At 42.3% G+C, this 20,987-nt stretch overlaps 1 pseudogene; it reads left to right on the forward strand.

Annotated features, from left to right (window-relative positions):
* The first annotated feature begins 1,436 nt into the window (after positions 1-1,436).
* The window catches only part of LOC124268799, a 139,139-nt pseudogene continuing 119,588 nt past the window's right edge, over positions 1,437-20,987 (forward strand).

Below are 20,987 nucleotides of genomic sequence, written 5' to 3' on the forward strand. Positions count from 1 at the left end.
CAGAGAAAGTTGTTGGTAAGAGAAAAGTTCTATGCCGAAAAATAGGGCATAGAGGGAATCGCCGAGACATAATTTCTTAGACTGTATTGGCAGCTGTATCATGTCTGTTCTGAAGTAATGGATCACATCTAATGTTTTCCAATGGTTGGCATGAGGGAATGGTTTGCCAGAGAATGGCTAGAATAAAAAACTCTGATGAGTTGACCAATTTTATCTTGAATCATCTTGTTCCCCTCATCGGTTAGAGCGGCACTGAGTGAATTCAGAATTGAAGTGAGTGAGTATGGTTTTACGCCGCTTTTAGCAATATTCCAGCAACATCACACCAGAAATGGGCTTCACTCATTGTACCCATGTGGGGAATCGAACCCGGGTCTTCGGCGTGACGAGTGAACGTTTTAACCACTAGGCTACCCCACCGCCCCTTCAGTTAGACGTTGTCTAATGGGGAATGACCAGGACTGGGTGCTCACCATGACATGATTTTGAAAAAATGCGTCAAAACTCCTAGTACGAAGGTCCCGTGATGGACCAGACAATTCAGTGATGAACAGCATAAGCATTGATCTACGCAATTGGGATACGATAACATGTGTCAACCAAGTCAGCGACTCTGACCACCCGATCCCGTTAGTCAACAAGAATGGGTTGGTGAAGATCAATTCTAACCCGGATATTCACGAGTACGTTAACGTGACTGATATTATGAGCAAACGTAGCAGACTTTTCTTTTAAATACATGTAGTTTCCTGCTATCATTATCTGAATCAAAAACGTATTAATATAGTAATGTTTCAATCGTTTGATTGATTAATGCGGTGTTCATTATAGTGTGGATAAATGGTAAATAAACAACATTGCACGCATTCCTAGAACGCCCCCTCATAACGAAACACGACCGCCTCCGTGATGTAGTGGTTAGAGCGTCCGCCCGGAGAGCGGAAGGTTGCGGGTTCGATCCCCGACCGCGTCATACCAAAAGACGTTAAAATATGGTACTTGTTTGTCCCTGCCTGGCGCTCGACATTAATGGGTACAAGAAGGACTGGTCGGCTCGGAGTCAGTATAATGTGTCTGAGTGGGGTATTCATGCTTCACTGCGGCATGGTATCTCTGTGGGCTAGCACTATAAAACCAGCTTAAGTCTGGGCTAGTACAAGCAGCCGCACATACACATACACACGCATGCACGTAGTCATATGAGCGAAATATTCTCAAGCACGACGTTAAACGCAATTTCATCTCATCTCATCATAAAGAAACACAAACAGTCATATGTGCATGTGCAACAAAGATGATGCACTGCAATCTCCCATTATCTTCATCACTATCTTCCGTCGACTTTGTTCGTCCCATTACTTCAAGGTAGACCAATATACTCAACTGATAACGCTGGCCCTTATATCCGAGATACTCCACCCTCAAGCCAGTCTTCATTCGAAACCTTCAGGGGGAAAGTGAATATTCTCGTACGATGAATTGTAGTTCCCTCCAATAAGCGAATGACAAGACTTTTACTACTGATCTTATTGGCGCTAGCAGCTGAGTTCTCAGGTATGATTTATTCGTTGCAAAGATAAGTTTCTTCTGATTTTCAGTGTTCATAATGTTGTTGTTTTAAGGTGGCTGTTGTGTTGTTTACAAATATGTGATAGCAATGATTACCTTTACCATTTTCGGCATACAGGCAACTTGGGCAACTTACGGTTTGACATGAATTACGCTTTTGACAGTGGCAGCTCTTTACATCTGATAAAGCAGTTATCGCTAATAGGGTAGCACAGTGGTAGAGGCCGAATATCCGGGTTCGATTTTCTTGATGGTGCATTGTGGTGTCCTCTGGACTTTTTCCCTGGACAAAAATGCTGGGTGAGATTTCAGTGACGGTGCAGTGTGTTAATACGGTTCGTGGTGTCCTCTTGCACTTTCCATTGTACCCGGTTCGAATCCCGTAATGGTGAAATGTGTGAGGACCGTTCAAAGGTTCCTCCACCGTGATGTTATTTGAATATTGCTACCAGTGTAACATATCGGTAACGTAATCCGTAATATAATTAACATATTTATATCAAACATATATACTTTCCCAAAAAAGAAACGCATATAGGAATTTCAACTGTATTTTTATGTTTATTTTGAAACATCTTGTAGGCTTTATGAGTCAATGAAATATAGCGAAATTGCACACTGGGAATGCAGACTTATCCGTCTTTGGCACCAACTCGAGGAAAGTCAGTTTGAGTGTCACATGGAGACGTGTGGTGGCGCTGAAATCAATACCTCGTGTGACCACCGTGGGCATCCAGAACTGCACGGCATCACCTCGGCATCGACGGAATAAGTCTCAGAATCTCGTGTTGCCCAATCGCAGCCCACTCTGCCTGTAGTGCCTGTGCGAGTTGCTGAAGTGTCTGGGGCTGAGGGTTACGGCGTCGCACCCGTCTGTCCAGGGCATGCCACAGATGTTCGATCGGGTTTAAGTCCGGTGATCTTGAGGGCCAGGGGAGCACATTGATGTTGTGGTTCTGGAAGAAGTCTCTAGTGTGACGTGCTGTGTGGGGCCTGGCATTGTCCTGTTGAAACAACTCCCTCTGGCGATCAATGATTGGAAGGAGGTTATGGGCGTAGGATTTCGTGACAGTACCGTTGAGCTGTCAGGTTGCTGTCATAACACTGCCCCGGCCGAATCTGTCCACCTGGGGAACGCAAGCGTCGGCGAAACGTTCACGTCGACGTCTGTACACCCGCATTCTTCCATCGCGTCGTTCCAATAGAAATCGTGATTCATCACTGGACCAGATTCTACGCCAATTCGGTAGGTTCCAGGCCTGAACGTTGGTGCACCATTGAACTCGATGTCGACGATGTTGTTGTCGAAGCACAGGGCCAAAATAAGGTCTTCTGGCACGTAAACCAGCCTCTCTCAACCTGTTCCTGGCGGTCTGTGCAGAAAGCCTCCTAAATCCGGGTATTTGTCGAGCGGTACGGGTCGCCGTAGCTGTTCGATGACGCAGGTGATGTACCCGGATGTAAAGATCCTGCGCCGCAGTCGTTGCTCGAGGTCGCCCATTACGAGGGGCATCTGCTGCCGGCGATATCTCTCCCAGAGCCGTGAAATGGTGCTTTGGAGAACATTCATGCGTCGGGCAGTTGCACGTTGAGACTGGCCAGCTTCAAGCAAACCAATGGCGATATGACGGTTGGCTTCACTTAGACGTGACATTTTGCGTTCGTCAACAATATTCCAAATACAGTTAATACTAGACAGACAACGACCAACCTTTTATACCCGTCATTGAGACTATCTGATCCCCAACTTTCACGTGCATTGCATGTGAACTGTGTATTCTGTGACACTACACGCCGAAATTGAAAATCATGCTGTTAAATACGGGCATTTTACGGATGGTGCGTTTTGTTGTGATGTTTCAAAACATAAACACCATAGGATTCATAAACAGAGCAAAACCTTTTGTAAAATGAATCACGTTTTAATTCATTGCTACATGAAATTGCTATTTTCATGATGCGTTTCTTTTTTTTGGGAGAGTATAAATATAAACTGTTGTACCGCTAAACTAAATTATCAGTTATGTACGTTCGAGCTCATTAATTCTTGACAAGAACTAGCGTTAAGCTGAGGTCCGACTGAGAGAAAGCGTTATGCGTTAAATTCAAGACGTTGGTAATCTTTTTCCAGTTTATGAGAGTTCCAGAATATCAAAGTCAAGACTTTGGAGGTTACTCGTCAGCAATTGAATTTAACCTTAAATCACAATCGTCCAGACATGCAGAGAAATAGGAATCTCTGCTATGGAACAAATACTATACAGTTTCAGGCGTATAATGACTGAAGATGTTATGGTTGTTAAACCCTTCAAGGTGCGCCAGTGTCTCTTTCTTCCACTGCGCCAGAATTCGCTGTGAAGAGGTGCCCCTTAGGGCTTTCGAGAGACATTATATGGTTGTCTGTTTCAGGAATACAATGTTGGCCCTTAAATACAAGCGCACGCTAGAACTTAGATTTAGAGATTCTATTTTTGAAAAATCGATTTTCACTGGTTCGAACCTTGCTATCGAGTTGCTAAAAAAATAAAGTTAGAACTCAAGATAAGCTGGATACAAATGTGATCAATCCTGAAAAGATGATCTGCTTGTCTTCCAACATCCAGCTTCAGCTTGACGCCATTCCCTCGTTTTCCAGAGGATCACAGAGCACAGACTGATGATGTTGTACACCTTTGGAGTTATATATACATCGGAATATGTTCGTTTCAGCTGTTGGCGCCCAATTTGACTGCACCTTCGAGACCGGCTTCTGCCAATGGACACAAGCTCAAGGAACGGACACGTATGACTGGAAGCGGAAAGTTGGGAGTACCCTGACAGTAGGGACTGGACCGACCGGTGACCACACCACTGGCAGTACGTCAATACGTCAATACATCTACCACTGCTACATATAATTAAAAGCTACAACTGACTATTTATATAAAGTAATAAACTACTTATGTCCTTTGACAATGGCATGGAATATATATTTTTTTAATAATAACCGATCTATTAACGTTTTCATAAAAATGACACGGACGGCCAAATGCTGTTAGGATTGTACTTTCACTGAACATCATTGCTTCCCTTTGCCGTGTCAGGATCTACTGGTCGTGTTTGGCCAGACTATGATCCATATTTTGTTTGGCAATTCCATTTCTTGAGTATCTAAAAAAGGTATTAACATGTTGAGCTTACGCTTTTAATGCTGATATTAGCTACACATTAATAAAGTCTCTACCGTTTCTGAAGAACCTTCTTTAACGTCACTGACTTTGTCCACAGGGGGACACTATGCCTACTTCGAAACATCCGTTGGGAGCAATGGAGACAAGGCTCAGCTGACCAGTCCGACGCTGACGATCGCCAAGGGTCAGTCCAAATGTCTCGTCTTCTACTACAACATGTACGGACAGCATGTCAACGCCCTCAACGTGTACGAAAAAATCAATACGGCGAAAATGAACATCGTCTGGACGCGCCATGGCAACCAGGGAACAAACTGGACGGAGGCGAGAATCAATCTCCCTGTTGCTTCCAACTTCCAGGTGGGTCAGAAATACACATACTCCTTTCCTGTTACCGGGTGACAATTGGTCTTCAGCAACCCATGCTTGTCGTAAGAGGTGACTAACGGGATTGGGTGGTCAGGCTCGCCGACTTGGTTGACACGTGTCATCGTATCCCAGTTGCGTAGATCGATGCTCATGCTGTTGGTCACTGGATTGTCTGGTCCAGACTCGAATATTTACAGACCGCCGCCATATGGCTGGATTATTGCTGAGTGCGCCGTTAAACAACAAACCAACCAACCGTTAATTTGATATACGCACGTAATCGGTAACATAGGATTATCTACATAAGATTATGCGTATGTCCATGTGTCAATAGTTTATCAGCATCTTCTTGTTTTGGCGTGCTGCAATATGAAGCGTATGAATAATATTCGGGTTTTGTTTCTTAAAATATCCGCATGCTGTTGATCACTGGTTTTCTGATCCAGACAGGCTAGCTGGAATACTGCTGTGTGTGGCGTTAAACAAAACAAATTATGTGGCCATTTATATATTGTGTGACATAAACTTACTAGCGGCACAGAGATTATTATGTGTCTGCATTTTCAAATGTTTGATTTTACCTTCTCTAGGTTGTGATCGAAGCTGTTCGAGGACGGGGATTTAAAGGAGACATCGCCATCGACGACACCAAAACTGTCAACGGACCCTGTCCTCCGCTAGGTACAAACTTAATGACTAGTCTTAAAACTAAGGCCGACCTAACTTACATTATTATCGCGCTTTGTGGTAGTGTGTGAGTGTCGCAAGGCAATATCTTCTTGACCCGACAGGGGCGGTTTGGTAGCCTAGTGGGTGAAGCGTTTCGTCACGCTGAAGACCCGGGTTCGATTTCCCACATGGGTACAATGTGTGAGGCCCATTTCTGGTGTCCCCGCCGTGATATAGCTGGAATATTGCTAAAAGCGGCGTAAAACTCACTCACTCACTTGTCGTAAAAGACCACTAACGGGATAGGGTGGTCGGGCTCGCTGACATGTCATCGCATTCCATTTGCACAGATCGATGGTACAAATGGTAATGGTACAATGTATGAAGCCCATTTCTGTGTCCCCCGTCGTGATATTGCTGGAATACAAACGGCGTAAAACCAAATTCACTCACTGTTTCTAGACCCGAGAACGCTGACAATGGACATTGGATCAAATAGTCTTCAAGAACGTCATGAGGAAATGTACTCCACGTACTCGAAATATGGCATCTGATTCAGTTTAAAGTGATGGGCAGCAACACACCTTTTCTGTATTATCACACCACATGTATTTCAGGCAAAAATATACTGTTCAAAATGTATGCCATGTTTTCCAGGAACCATTTTGCCATCAGTACCAGCTGGGGCCAAGACTACGCCGATGCCGGTGGGAACGTCGTGCAACTTCGAGACTAAAACAATTTGTGGCTACACCCAGGACAAGAGTGACGACTTCGACTGGAGATGGTCGACCGGTTCAACAGCTTCTGCCATGACCGGACCCAATAATGACCACACATACGGCACACCAGCAGGTTAGAACGCTAACAAATAGATCAGGGCTTAAATATCTGAGGACATTTTGTATTCTTCAAACAAAAGCCTACCTAACTTTTAGCATTCATTATCAGTTATTTCATTTTCTGCAAATATCTTGATTTTCTTTCAGGTCACTACATGTACATGGAGTCCGCTGATGCCCGACCGCATGCTAAAGCAAGGATAATCTCTCCAAGACTTCCAGGAAGTGGAACACGGTGCCTTCAGTTTTACTACAGCATGTATGGGCAGCAGGTAAACACGCTGAACGTGTACGCCAAGTCCCACAGTCTGGGTAATGTGCTGTGGACACTGTCCGGCAACCAAGGTATGGACTGGCAGATAGCACAAGTGACCATTCCGAGAGGATCAAACTACAACGTGAGTAATGAGGAGTCTCTCTTCCTCCTCCTCTCTCTCTCTCTCTCTCTCCTCCCCTCTCTCTCTCTCTGTGTCTCTCTCTCTCTCTCTCTCTCTTTCTCTTTCTCTCTCTCTTCTCTCTCTCTCTCTCTCTCTCTCTCTCTTTCTCCCTCCCCTCTCTCTCTCCCTCTCTCTTTCTCTCTCTCTCTCTCTCTCTCTCTCTCTCTCTCTCTCTCTCTCTCTCTCTCTCTCTCTCTCTCTCTCTCTCTCTCTCTCTCTCTCTCTCTCTCTCTCTCGTCCTCTCTCTCTCTCTCTCTCTCCTCCTCCCTCTCTTCTCTCTCTTTTCTCTGTCTCTGTCTGTCTGTCTGTCTCTCTCTCTCTCTCTGCTGCCTTTCTGATTTCCTTTCTTTTCTTCTTTCCTCGTTCCGCACTCATCTCTCTCAGAAGCTGTTACGTTTATTGACCAATGATCCTATTATGAACAGTTTCCGTTTGGTTTGATTTACTGCACCAACCAGATGACTTACAGTCGTCTATGACCTGTTACTGCAGATCGTGTTTGAGGCCAGCCGGGGCACAGGTAGCCGTGGGGACATTGCCATTGATGACATCTTGCTGAAACATGGCTCCTGTCCGAGACCAGGTAACGTACCCCGCTTTTCCGTTCTGGATGTGAATGTTCACATATGTAGGTCTTTCCGGGTTATCGAATCATAGCCAGGTAGACATGCCGACATGTATCTAGCTAAATGTTCCTAAATTTCCGTAACAAAAGACAAGTTTGCTGATTAACGGGTTCCCGCTTCCTTACTAATGCAAGCAATATCTGATCATAATGTTACCAGTGTCAAGATGTAGGCGACCAATGGTAGCAGTTTCTGATCACAGTGTTACCGATTAGTGTCAAGATGGAGGCGACCAATGGAAACAATAGCTCTCTGGTCACACTGTTACCAATTAGTGTCAAGATGTAGGCGACCAATGGAAGCAATAGCTCTCTGATCACAATGTTACCAATTAGTGTCAAGATGTAGGCGACCAATGGAAGCAATATCTGATCACAATGTTATCAATTAGTGTCAAGATGTAGGCGACCAATAGAAGCAATACCCTCACAATGTTAAGTGTTGATCAGATTTAAGGCGAGTGAAGCAACTAATTCTCTGATCACAGTGTTACCAATCAGTGTCAAGATGTAGACGACCAATGGAAGCAACAGTCTGATCACAGTGTTACACAATTAGTGTCAAGATGTGGGTGACCAATGGAAGCAATAGCTCTCTGATCACAGTGTTACCAGTCAGTGTCAAGATGTAGCCGACCAATGGAAGCAATAGCTGTCTGATCCCAAATGTAACCAATGAATGTCAAGGCTCATTGACAAATGGAGGAAATAGCTTTCTGATCACAATGTAACCAATGAATGATGTCAATGTGAGTGTTCTATCCACTGAGAACAATCGTCTTTCCTTTGAAATGTCATGTTAGGTGTTTCTTTCTAAATCCTGTGTTTCACCTGCAGGTTATTGCAACTTCGAGCACGGCACCTGCACTTGGCTGAACACCCAAAGGAATGATGACTTCGACTGGGTCATCCACCATGGCAGCACGTCCACCGGCCATACTGGACCTCAGAGTGACCACACAACCGGAAAAGCCTCAGGTGGGTACGGTAACCTTCAAAGAGGATCAGGAAGCCACGTCTATAAATCCTTCTTCAATCACCACACAGAGGAATCTTAATGTGTGAGTGAGTGAGGTTAGTTTTACTTCGCACTCAGCAATTTTACAGCTATATGGCGGCGGACGGTAAATAATCGAGTCTGGGCCAGACAATCCAGTGATGAACAGTATCAGCAACGATCAGCGCAATTGGGATACGATGAATTGTGTCAGCCAAGTCAGCGAGCATGACGACCCGATCCCGTTCGTCCCTCTTACGACAAGCATGGGTTACTGAAGACCAATTCTAACCCGGACCTTCACGGGTCCAGAGGAATCTTAAACAATGTCACTATGTTGCTCGGATCGTCGTAAAACCTCAATACAAATGTACTTATATTACATGTATAGTCTTGTTAGTGACGCATTATTTACACGACATCGCTGGGAACATGTGATATCCTATTCTTGGTGGTACCTTCGTATATTTTCAGGATTATTTATGTCATTATTTATGATTAAGATAAGTAAATACAGCAAAGAGTTCGGGTGATCATGGTACAATCAGGCTAGTTAGGCTCATCATCAGGGCTCTTGCCCCGTTTACACGCAGTCCAGAAAGAGAATGGGACTTCTCCCAGCAACCGCTGTGTTATCGAAACCACCAGGAAGTGAGGATGTGCAGACTCCACAGCACTGCCGCCTTCTGAATTACCCAGAGTGTCAGAAGGGTTGTGCTCTTGGCAGCAATCCCGGGGAATCTTCCGATTTGTGTCAAGAGATTAGTAGGTATCAAAACCTAAGGTACCACGAACACTTATTATTATTATCATCCATTATGGATATGAAAAGAGCTTTGGTGTCTTTACAGGTCACTACATGTACATTGAGTCAAGTGCCCCACAGAAAAAGGGGGACAGAGCCCGATATGTCAGCGAATACCTTCAAAATGAGTTCCCAGAGGAAATGTTTCCAGTTCTGGTACAGCATGAAGGGCAGTGACATCGGCACCCTCCGCGTCTACGTCGTCATGGGGCTGACGCAGACAGTGGCATGGCAGCTAAGCGGGCCACAACCGTCAACGTGGATGCTCGCTAGAGTCCCCGTCTACTCCCCCAAAAAGAATTTTAAAGTGAGAATCACACGCATTGCAATATTCATATGCGGAGAATTTCTAAATCCTGGTCGAAAGCCTTGGATGACTTGTTATGTTTATTAACTAATACGGCATATATCTATTTCAGTTCATAATTGAAGGCATCGTTGGAAATGGAGTCAACGGTGATATTGCAATCGATGATATGGCAGTCAATACAATGAATTGTGGAGGTTTGTATATGGATAATGTTATTCCTTGGAGTTTACAATTTTTGTGTCATTTTAGGGGCGGTGGGGTATACATGTGGTATAAAGCTTTCGCTCGTCACGCCGAAGACCCGGCTCGATTCCCCACATGGATACAATGTGTGAAGCCCATACTTGGTGTCCTACTCCGTGATAATGCTGGAATATTGCTAAAAGCGGCGTAAAACTAAACTCACTCACTCCTGTCATTTTACGACATAACATTTTAACCGAAAGTAGGCGACGTTTTACAAATTTGTGTGAATACATGTCGTTACTGCTCCGCTTAAATGCTACGGAATGCTGTCGCGCACTTTGACCACGACGAATACTTGCGTATATGGAAACAGAGATTTATCGCCCTTAAAAACCGAACCTAAAGTTAACTGACGACAAGTTTATAGCACCATTTACATAATACTTTCTGTGATGTTTAATATCAAACAAGGATATGTGTTTTGTTTTAGTGTCGCCATCAAATGCTAGGCCTCCATCAGCAACAACGACAGCCGCCACCACGTTAAAGCCGACGTCAACAACTCCGAGGAAGTCCACTGCCCATGTTCCACCATGTAGGTATACGTTTTCGTCGACATACTGAACCTCTACTGTTGCATAGAGGAAAGAAACATGTAACATTTGTAGGGCATGGAGGTTGGAGTCGACGTTGGAAAAAGTTTGGTCCATTTTACTAAAAATGCTTGGTCAATATTACTGATAATATTAAGCCCATATTACTAAAAATGTCACGGATTTCAGCGTCCAAGCCTGTCTCCTGCAACTTTGACAACGACTTGTGCAGCTGGAGTCAAGTATCGAACGACAACTTCGACTGGACACGGCATCATGGATCTACGTCATCTGGTAGGACTGGACCCCAGAGGGATCACACAACAGGCAGTACGTATACAGTGTTATGAGGGCAACCATGCTTGTCGTAAGAGGCGACTAACGGGGTTTGGTGGTCAGGCTCGCTGACTTGGTTGACACATGTCATCGAATCCCACTTGCATAGATCGATGTTCATGCTGTTGATCACTGGATTTTTTGGTCCATACTCGATTATTTACAGACCGATGCCATATAGATGGAATATTGTTGAGTGCAGCGTAAAACTAAACTCACTCACTCACTAATTTGAAGGACAATGATTTTCAGCACTTACAGTTTTTTTATAATCAATAGTGCAAGTAACCGTTGCTATTTGAACTTGTCATCAATATATTGACATCAAGCCATGGGCAGTTCGATCAAGCAGACTCTGTTGCTCATCCTTTCAGTCATTGGATTGTCTGGTCCAGACAGCTCACAAACCGACGGAATATGCCTTAAATATTGCTGATTACGGTGTACAGACATTCCCAATCTGTGGGCGTGATATAAGTTCGTGATATTGACCATATAGCTGGAATATTGCTGAGTGCGGCGTAAAACTCAACTCACTCACTCACTCGTGATATTGATGGAACATTTAAAACTTCAGCATAGAACCGAGATCATTCACTCATTCATCGATCCGTAAAGATCCTTTTTTGAATTGGTCTCCAGCAACCCATGCTTGCCGTAAGAGGCTACTAAAGGGATCGGGTGGCCAGGCTTGGTTGACACATGTCATCGTATCCCAATTGCGTAGATCGATGATCATCCGGATGTCCAGATTCGATTATTTACAGACCACCGTCATATAGCTGGAATATTGCTGAGTGCGGCATTAAACAACAAGCCATCAAACGCTCAAACTCAAACACCAGTACTCACAGAGTTCCTTTGTGTTTCAGGGGGGTTCTATCTCTACACTGAGGTCAATGGACAGTCGGTCAACAAGACAGCCAGACTTCAGAGCAAGTCCATCACCTCTCGTACGATGACCCAGTGTTTCTCATTCTGGTACCACATGCACGGCGCCCACATCGGCACCCTCAACCTCTACATCATGTCCACGCCAACCATCGGCAGCCCAGTCTGGACCAAGACAGGAGCCCAGGGCTTGAACTGGAAACAAGGCGCTATCACCGTGACCAAAAGGAACACACCATATAAAGTAAGTGAGTGAGTGAGTGAGTGAGTGTGGTTTGACACCGCTTTTAGCAATATCCAGCTTATCACGACGGGGACTCATGAAATATGCTTCACACATTGTACCCATGTATGGATCGAACCCGGGTCTTCGGCATGACGCGTGAACGCTTTAACCACTAGGCTACCCCACCGCCCCTACAGTGAGTAGAAGAAAGTTTACGACCTGGGACGTATATTTGTTTATATTCCCCGCTTTATTCATAGATTTACACAGCATTTGGCAATGATAAGCAATATTATGTCTGGGGACACCAGGAATGGTTTCACACATTGTACCCATGTAGGGAATTGAACCCGGGTCTTCGGCATGACGCGAACGCTTTAACCACTAGGCTACCCTCTACAACGTCACTATTGCCATGCATCTTCATGTCCAAGTGAGTTTCGATAGTCCTGGTAATTGACCACAGTTACGTCATGTATTCTTAACCCGTGAAGATCCGGGTTAGAATTTGTCGTCAGCAGCCCATGCTTGTCGGAAGAGGCAACTAACGGGATCGAGTGGTCAGGCTCGCTGACTTGGTTGACACATGTCATCGTATCCCAATTGCATTTGATGCTCATGTTGTTGATCATTGGTTTGTCTGGTCCAGACTCGATTATTTACAGACCTCCACAACCTCAACCAATCAATCAATCGTAACCATATTTTGCTGTATTGAAAGTTTGTTGCTATGTTCCAATGTTGTTACAGATTCTGATTGAGGCTGTGACCGCTAACGGAAATAGGGGAGACATTGCCATAGATGACGTAAAGTTGGCAAACGGGGCATGCACAGGTATATTGTATAACAGTTCAATGCTACAACTGACTGCTTGCTATCATCAAATGCATAGTACGACAAGGATAGTGTTGATGAAAAAAAAAATAGCTACGAAGGACAAAACTCAAGTACCTATTTTTTACAACTTTGAATAAATAGAAATAAAAAGAACGTCTGTGAAACGTCTTGTAGGTTTCGGATGTAATAACTAATAAGCATAAGTTTTTATGAACATTATGAGATAGTGATAATACCAGCTTTTCGTGGGGTGTGAAATTACTCTCTCTCCCCAGGAACAACTGGACCCCTGTCCACACCACTGTCCACCCAGGCCAGGTCGTCAGGAAATGTGACTTTGAAGCTAAAGCAATCTGTGGCTACACTCAGGACAAGACGGACAAATTTGACTGGACATGGACGTCACATACGACATCCAGCTACGGCACAGGACCCAGCAACGACCACACCTACGGAACAACAAGCGGTAGGTATCTGTGAGGTTACGAAACCATGCTTTCCCGGAAGTATGGTAACAATGAAAGTTTGGGGTTGGGTGGAGGTTCATGTACTAACATATAGCCATGGTTCCATTTTCATTTTCGCCTTACAAAAGGTTTCTGGATTTGTGTGTTATTACAGTTTGTTCCACCAAAGAGGTATCACTGAGTGAGTGAGTGAGTGAGTTGGGTTTTACGCCGCTTTTAGCAATATTCCAGCAATTGTGGGGAACGAATCCGGACCTTCGGCGTGACGAGCAAACGCTTTAACCATTAGGCTACCCCACCGCCTCTAGGTATCACTGAAACGCCACGATACAACTGAAACAACTGAAACATTGACGTCAACCTAAACTCACTCGTGGTCGTCTACGACAATGGATTCCCTACGGGATGACGTCGTTTATTGATCTGATGTATAGGGATGATATAGCGATTTCAATTTAATTATCCGTAATTAGTTTGAATGGTTTGAAGGGAAAACTTTAAAAAAACACATGGTCGGACGTGTTTTGTGAATGTGTATGTAAAACATTTTAACATAGTTTGAAGATTATATCACTTTTGAAGTAAACATCAGTGCACCACCCTGTATTTTTACCAATTAATTGTGTCTGAACTGAAATTCTAAATTCTTTCCAAAATATAACCTTTAAAATTTGATAGAGCAAGCATTTAACATTTCAAAAACGAAAACATCATTGAAATCATCATGTACTTTAATTAGGATAACTGCCTATATTTAAAACAGGTATTTTCCTGTCCTGAAACTAGTTACCTTATTTTGAAAAGTGAAAGTAATCATTGATTGTTATGTGGCTATAAATTCGTTATTTATAGTGAAAGTTTGAAAACTAAGATTTAGGAAAAGTTTAAGAAAAAGTAAAATTTTAAAATACAGTAAAAGTTGCTTTACAAACAAAACAAACAGATTTTAGCTGTAATTATCAGTATCAGGCAAGGAGAAGTGTTTATTCCATACAATAAACTCAAAATCATAATTTTTTTATTCCAAAATCTTATTTATGTGGATTTTTCAATTTTTGTCTATTAGCAATCTGAATTGTTGGGAAAAGGTCTGAATCTTTGACATTCGGGTTCTTCCTGATTGTGCATAATTAAAGCTTACTTGATGTGTAAATGTCATATTGGTATATAACAGAATTGTTGTTTTTAGTCCAAACTTAATTTAATTGTTTAGTTTGAGCAGGAGAGGATAGTTATTTTCGGTAAAAATTTATCACATTTTCATTAACATATTCCTTCATAAAGAAGAGAAAAGGTTATGGTATTTGTAAAAATGTCAATGGATAAAGCTTCTTTAACTATAGGTTAATTAACTTGATGGCTATACCCTAACTTTTCTGTAGCATCACATCTTGTTTTCAGAATAGGGTGGTGCTTAATTCATGCACGGGTGTATATAAATGGACAAATATGACAATTTTAAATTGAGTTGACTACGTTGGTTAACATTTCGATACAACCAACCCAGGCTGGAAATACAGAGACGAACCTGAAAAAAATGGATGTACAGCTTTTATTTACTTGACAACAAACAGTATTTTGTGAGGTTCAAGAGTAAACGGATAACTGAAGCTGGTGATAACAGGAGTTAAAGGACTGTTTTAATCTCTTTTCGTTCAGGTCACTATCTGTACACCGAGGCAACTAACCGAGCAAATGGAGACATAGCACGCATCTTGTCGCCGACCTATCATGACAGCCAGGCAATGTGTGTCAATTTCTACTACCACATGTACGGATCTATGATGGGAAATTTCAACGTCTACGCTCAGGTATGTCAGATACATATTTTCATAGCTTTTATCTGTCTTGATTGGCATCCAATGATCGAGGGGAAAATACCAGCGCCTTTAGCATCCACTAGTTGCCTGGATATGTGCGCTATATAAATATCCTATGATAACTGATTTCAAACTGCCGATTCAAATATATCTCGAAAGTATTATCTTTCAGAAAAAATGAATTTTGAATACTGAAATTAAAAGTATTTGTATATAAGTATTGGGTAATCCTGGTATTAATATTCATTTATTTCTGTTCAATATATGACCTCAAGAATGTTGTCATGGTTAGTGATGACCTATTCAGAAAATCGTCAGTTGTGATGATGTATATTCCGTACAGTACACGTGGTCTAGATAAGTAACAATATAATTCGTTGCAGGTTGGAAACAACACAGGTCGGCCATTATTTTCACGTCGTGGTAACCAGGGCAACAAATGGACAGTTGGTCAGGCAACTGTCCCAGCATCAACTGCAACTTCCGGATACCGGGTGCGTCTCTCTCTCCTCATTCACCAACCCCTACATCCCTGAACCCGAACCTACTCTGATAAGTCAGAACCAGGAATTACAGCGGAATTGTTTGTAGAATAAGCAATGATGGTCAACGAACAGTTACACACATTTTATATCAGATGTATATGTATTTTATAATGTATGTAATGTATGGTGACAAGAAATCAGCTTAGCACAGATCACTGTAAACTAACAATATGTATAACGTACTGTATATCGTGCGACTTAGTCACCAGGAAAGGAGGCATTCATACAGTAACCCATTTGGATTTCAGATGGTGTTTGAAGGATCCATAGGCTCAGGCTACAAATCAGACATAGCACTGGACGATGTCAGTTTCAAAGTGGGTTCATGTTCAAATCCTGGTAAGTTGAATACAGCTTCTAAACTTTGTACATAGAATAAGGTTCCCAGTGCTCTACTCAACGGTAGCACATGGAGTAGACGATGGCTCCTCTTTTCTGATAAAACATAAAAGGCAGAGCGGGCTGAAACTTATCGATAATCCGAAATATCGCCGATAGGGAAGAATATTTATGATTATCGATAAGAAACTTGTGTTATCAATAATATCGTACATTAACTTTTGTGATAGAAAATAGTTTCTCACACAATATACAAACATAGGAGTTTATTCATGAGAGCTTCTAAATTATGTTCAGGACGCTGTTTTGTAAATAATCAATGCAAAAACATGTCGCTGGTCACCAGTGATGTAAAATTTATTCTTTTCTTTCAGACAATTTTGCTCAAAGTTACGTCTCCGATATGTATCGATAATTGATCGATATTTAGTTAACGATTATCGATTTCTATGATCTATATCGATAGCCAGCCATAATATAAGGACAGAATAATTTACAGAATGTAAATTCACCTGACCATGAAATATTTTTGTTTTGAATGAGAACTGTAATAAGCGCCATCTTGAAATTGAAATATTTTCTCTGTGTAAAATAGTAGTTTTGAAGTTAAGGTCTCTCTGTAATAGCGTGTGGTAATCTCAGGTCGAGATTGTGTATAATATTCAAATCTGTTTGTACGAGGAATTAGTCCTCTGTAAATGTGTTCATCTACAGGTGACTGCACGTTCGAATCCGGTCTGTGCACTTGGAAGAACACTGCCAAAGGAGATCAGTTTGACTGGACAATGGACTCCGCCGGGACCTCCACTACCTCTACTGGACCTTCCACTGACCACACGCTCGGTACACGACAAGGTGAGAAGTGCAGTATTTCACATGGAACGCAATTTATGTTTTTTTTCGTGATTTAGCTAGTAACGGTAAAAATAAATGAGGAAAGGAAAGACGATTTGCGGACAGTATGTTCACCACAACCTTCCACACATCAAAAGGCGAGATGAGACTATTAGCAGTGTTCATTCTCTATGAAGACGAGGGGCGGTGGGGTAGCCTAATGGGTAAAGCGTTGGCTCGTCACGCCACAGACCCGGGTTCGAATCCCCACATGGGCACAATGTGTTAAGTCCATTTCTGGTGTCCCCCGCCGTGATGTTGCTGGACTATTGCTAAAAGCGGCGTAAAACCAAAACTCAGTCAGTCAGTCAGTCAGTCAGTCAGTCTATGAAGACGAGATGACACACTATTACCAGTTTTTCATTCTCTATGAAGACGAGATGACACTATTACCAGTTTTTCATTCTCTATGAAGACAAGATGACACTATTACCCCTTTTTCATTCTTTATGAACACGAAATGACACTATTACCAGTTTTTCAGTCTTTTGAAGACAAGATGGCACTATTACCACTGTTTCATTCTTTATGAAGACGAAATGACACTATTACCACTTTTTCATTCTTTATGAAGACGAGATGACACTATTACCACTTTTTCATTCTTTATGAAGACGAAATGACACTGTCACCAGTTTTTCATTCTTTATGAAGACGAGATGACACTGTCACCACTTTTTCATTCTTTATGAAGACGAAATGACACTGTCACCACTTTTTCATTTTTTATGAAGACGAAATGACACTGTCACCACTTTTTCATTCTTTATGAAGACGAAATGACACCATTACCACGTTTTCATTCTTTATGAAGACGAAATGCCACTATTACCACTTTTTCATTCTTTATGAAGACGAGATGACACTGTCACCAGATTTTCATTCTTTTTGAAGACACGATGACACTCTTACCCTTTTTTCATTCTTTATGAACACGATGACACTTTTACCCCTTTTTCATTCTTTATGATCACGAAATGACACTATTACCAGTTTTTCATTCTTTATGAAGACGAGATGATACTGTCACCACTTTTTCATTCTTTATGAAGACGAGATGATACTGTCACCACTATTTCCAGTTTTCCATTCTTTAAACTTGACCTTAAGTTATGATATTTGCAACCTCAATGTTTACCTGTTCTTGATACCTGGTATCATCATTGTACTTCCACATTTTCTCGAGTGTTGGGTCTTGAAGGTGTCGCTCTTGTTTTGGTCTCCTCTCATATTTTCCTTGCTTCAAAGATACCAGTTCGACAACAAAGTCACGAACGTCGCCGAGTCAATGTATAGGATGTTAGCACATACACATATTGTTTTCAATTTTCCAGTTTTCATTTTGTGTACAATATAAAAGCAATAGTTCTCACTTCAGACACGTCGGTATATTTGTGTTCAAAAGCATGCTGAATCACGACGTGTCAGAAGAGAAGAGTCCCTAGTATGGTGATCAGCCTGCAGTTGCTGGTGATCTATAGCCCGAATTTATATTGTATTGCTGTCTATAGTGATATAGTTTTATAGTAGCGTACTAGTTTTAAATTAAGAGCTGTGATAGCTCTACTAGTTTTACTGACCTTTCGATGACTGTTTTTACGTTCTAAATGTATTGATTTTAATAATGATATGAATTAAATTGTTCACGTCACCATATGGCTGAAATATTACCGATGTGACGCTAGATATTAACTCTCTCACTCACTTACTCAGAAGAAAAGAAACAAAGTGTCATCGGTAATATGACAGAGTTTCACGACCATGACAATTCCCTGAGTTCATAAGGTTTACAATTGTGTGTTTGCAGGCAAGTACCTGTACATAGAAACCTCGGCCCCAAGACTGACCGGAGACAAGGCGTGGCTGGTCAGTGAGAGCTTCCCCCGTGTCACGTCCAGCGGCAGGTGCGTCAGCTTCTGGTACAGCATGTACGGGGCCACCGTCGATTCCCTCAACGTCTACATCAGGGTACCCGGTAAGTCAGACTTCAAGAACTGTTCTATGGCCATAATGGTGTATTCAAATAAGAAATGGTATTTTTAAAAGTAAAATTAATAATGATTTGATAACAAGATTATCCAGGTTTAAATAATATGTTACAGTGTTAATTGTTAGTTATTTAGACTTGCCAATGTAACACAATTGTTCATTTATATGTAATATTCTTACATGTCAGTCATCTAAATTAACATTCGTTATGGCTCCTATCTGATGCCAATTCGAAATAATAGTGTATAAATGTATCATCCAGTGAAAATCACACAAGGGTTATGTAACAAATTAAATGAGTGTCTCCCCTAAGTTTATCATGTGATCAATGTCATCAGAAGGTGCGAAGATGTTAAACGAGTTCATGAAAATTCCTCAACAGGGCGAACTGACTACATGATCTGGCATCAGTCCGGTAACCAAGGCAACGGCTGGTTCAATGGTCAAGCACCAATCACTGAAAAGATAAAGAGTTACAGCATCGTGTTTGAAGGCGTCCGGGGCAAGAGTTACTCTGGAGACATCGCGATTGACGACATCACCTTCACGACGTCAAACTGCGGAAGTAAGTCCTTAATTGGGTGTCAAATGATTGTCTGTATAAAGTAGACAGCTATTCCGTTATATACGCTTCATGTATATTATGTTTATGTTTCTTTTGTGATAATAACGCTTTAAGTATTTTTTTCTATTGAATCGAATATAACCCAAATTAACCTTCACCTTGTTTTTGTATGCATAAATTGTATGTATTGTCTTCTCTTGTACCACCGAGTGGTTGAATGAGAATAGAGGAATTGGAATTGAAAATATTCCCAATTGGTTCCATTATAAAAACCCTCTCTTATATCATCATAAAATGTATATGACCCAGTACTTTAATCTGAATGTAGGTCCAAAGAGCGGTTGATTTCATGACGTAGATACATGGTCTCGCATATTCTCTACATTTGCTTTCCTATTGTGCAAATAACACTTAACGTCATTGTACCTGTTGAAAATAGAGACAGGTGGAATCAAAATTGCCTGTCATGATACATCAATATATCATTTATTTGACTCAGTACTTCCGCCAAATGCCACTGCCGCTCCCCAGACAACGGCTCAAGTGACGACACAGGCGGTGGGAAAGGGAGCTTTTGACTGCGACTTCCAGAACGACTTCTGTGGCTGGGTCCAGAGTAGTAAAGCGGACCAATTTGACTGGACGAGGCACCGGGGTAGCACAGGCTCTGCAGGAACTGGCCCCACATCTGATCATACCTTAGGCAACTCCAGTAAGTCTCCTGGAAATACTATTGCATTATGCATGTTCCAACAACCTTCCCCACATGAGTACAATGTGTGAAGCCTATTTCTGGTGTCCCCCGCCGTGATATTGCTGGAATATAGCTAAAAGCGACGTAAAACCCAACTAACTCACTCACTTACGCACTCCTACACAGGATGCGTACGCTGAGTCTATAATTTCTATGCATTAGCTGAATCAATCAGTCACTCAGTCACACACTCCAACAACCAGATTTTGAGGAATGTTTAATACTATGTAAGCTAAATATTCACTGGCTGCTTCCAACAGAGAATGTTAGTATTTGTTCTTCACTAATGAACTACTGAAAGATGAATCATTTAGTGAACTATAAACGGACACACCAGAATCGAACCCTGGTCTTTGGCGTAACGAGGGAACGCTTTAACCACAAGCTACCCCTATGCTTGTCTTACAGACGGCTACTACATCTACATTGAGACGTCAGGCTCAATGAAAACCGGAGACAAGGCTCAGCTGTTCAGTCCCCGGGTTCAGGCAGGCCAGAGCTGTATCACCTTCTGGTACAACATGTACGGCAGCAACGTCGGCGCCCTCAACGTCTACGTTCAAACAGGAGCAGCCATTCCATCCACTCCTACCTGGAAGAGGACTGGCACTCATGGAACTCACTGGCGGATGGGGCAGTTCTCAGTCAACGTCAAGACCCCTTTTAACGTAAGGATTTAGTTGATTGGTTTGTTGTTTAACGCCGCACTCAACAATATTTCAGCTATATGGCGGCGGTCTGTAAATAATCG

Source organism: Haliotis rubra, unplaced genomic scaffold (genome assembly GCF_003918875.1).
Source record: "Haliotis rubra isolate DU_JTF1 unplaced genomic scaffold, ASM391887v1 Scf14, whole genome shotgun sequence".
NCBI lineage: Eukaryota > Metazoa > Mollusca > Gastropoda > Lepetellida > Haliotidae > Haliotis > Haliotis rubra.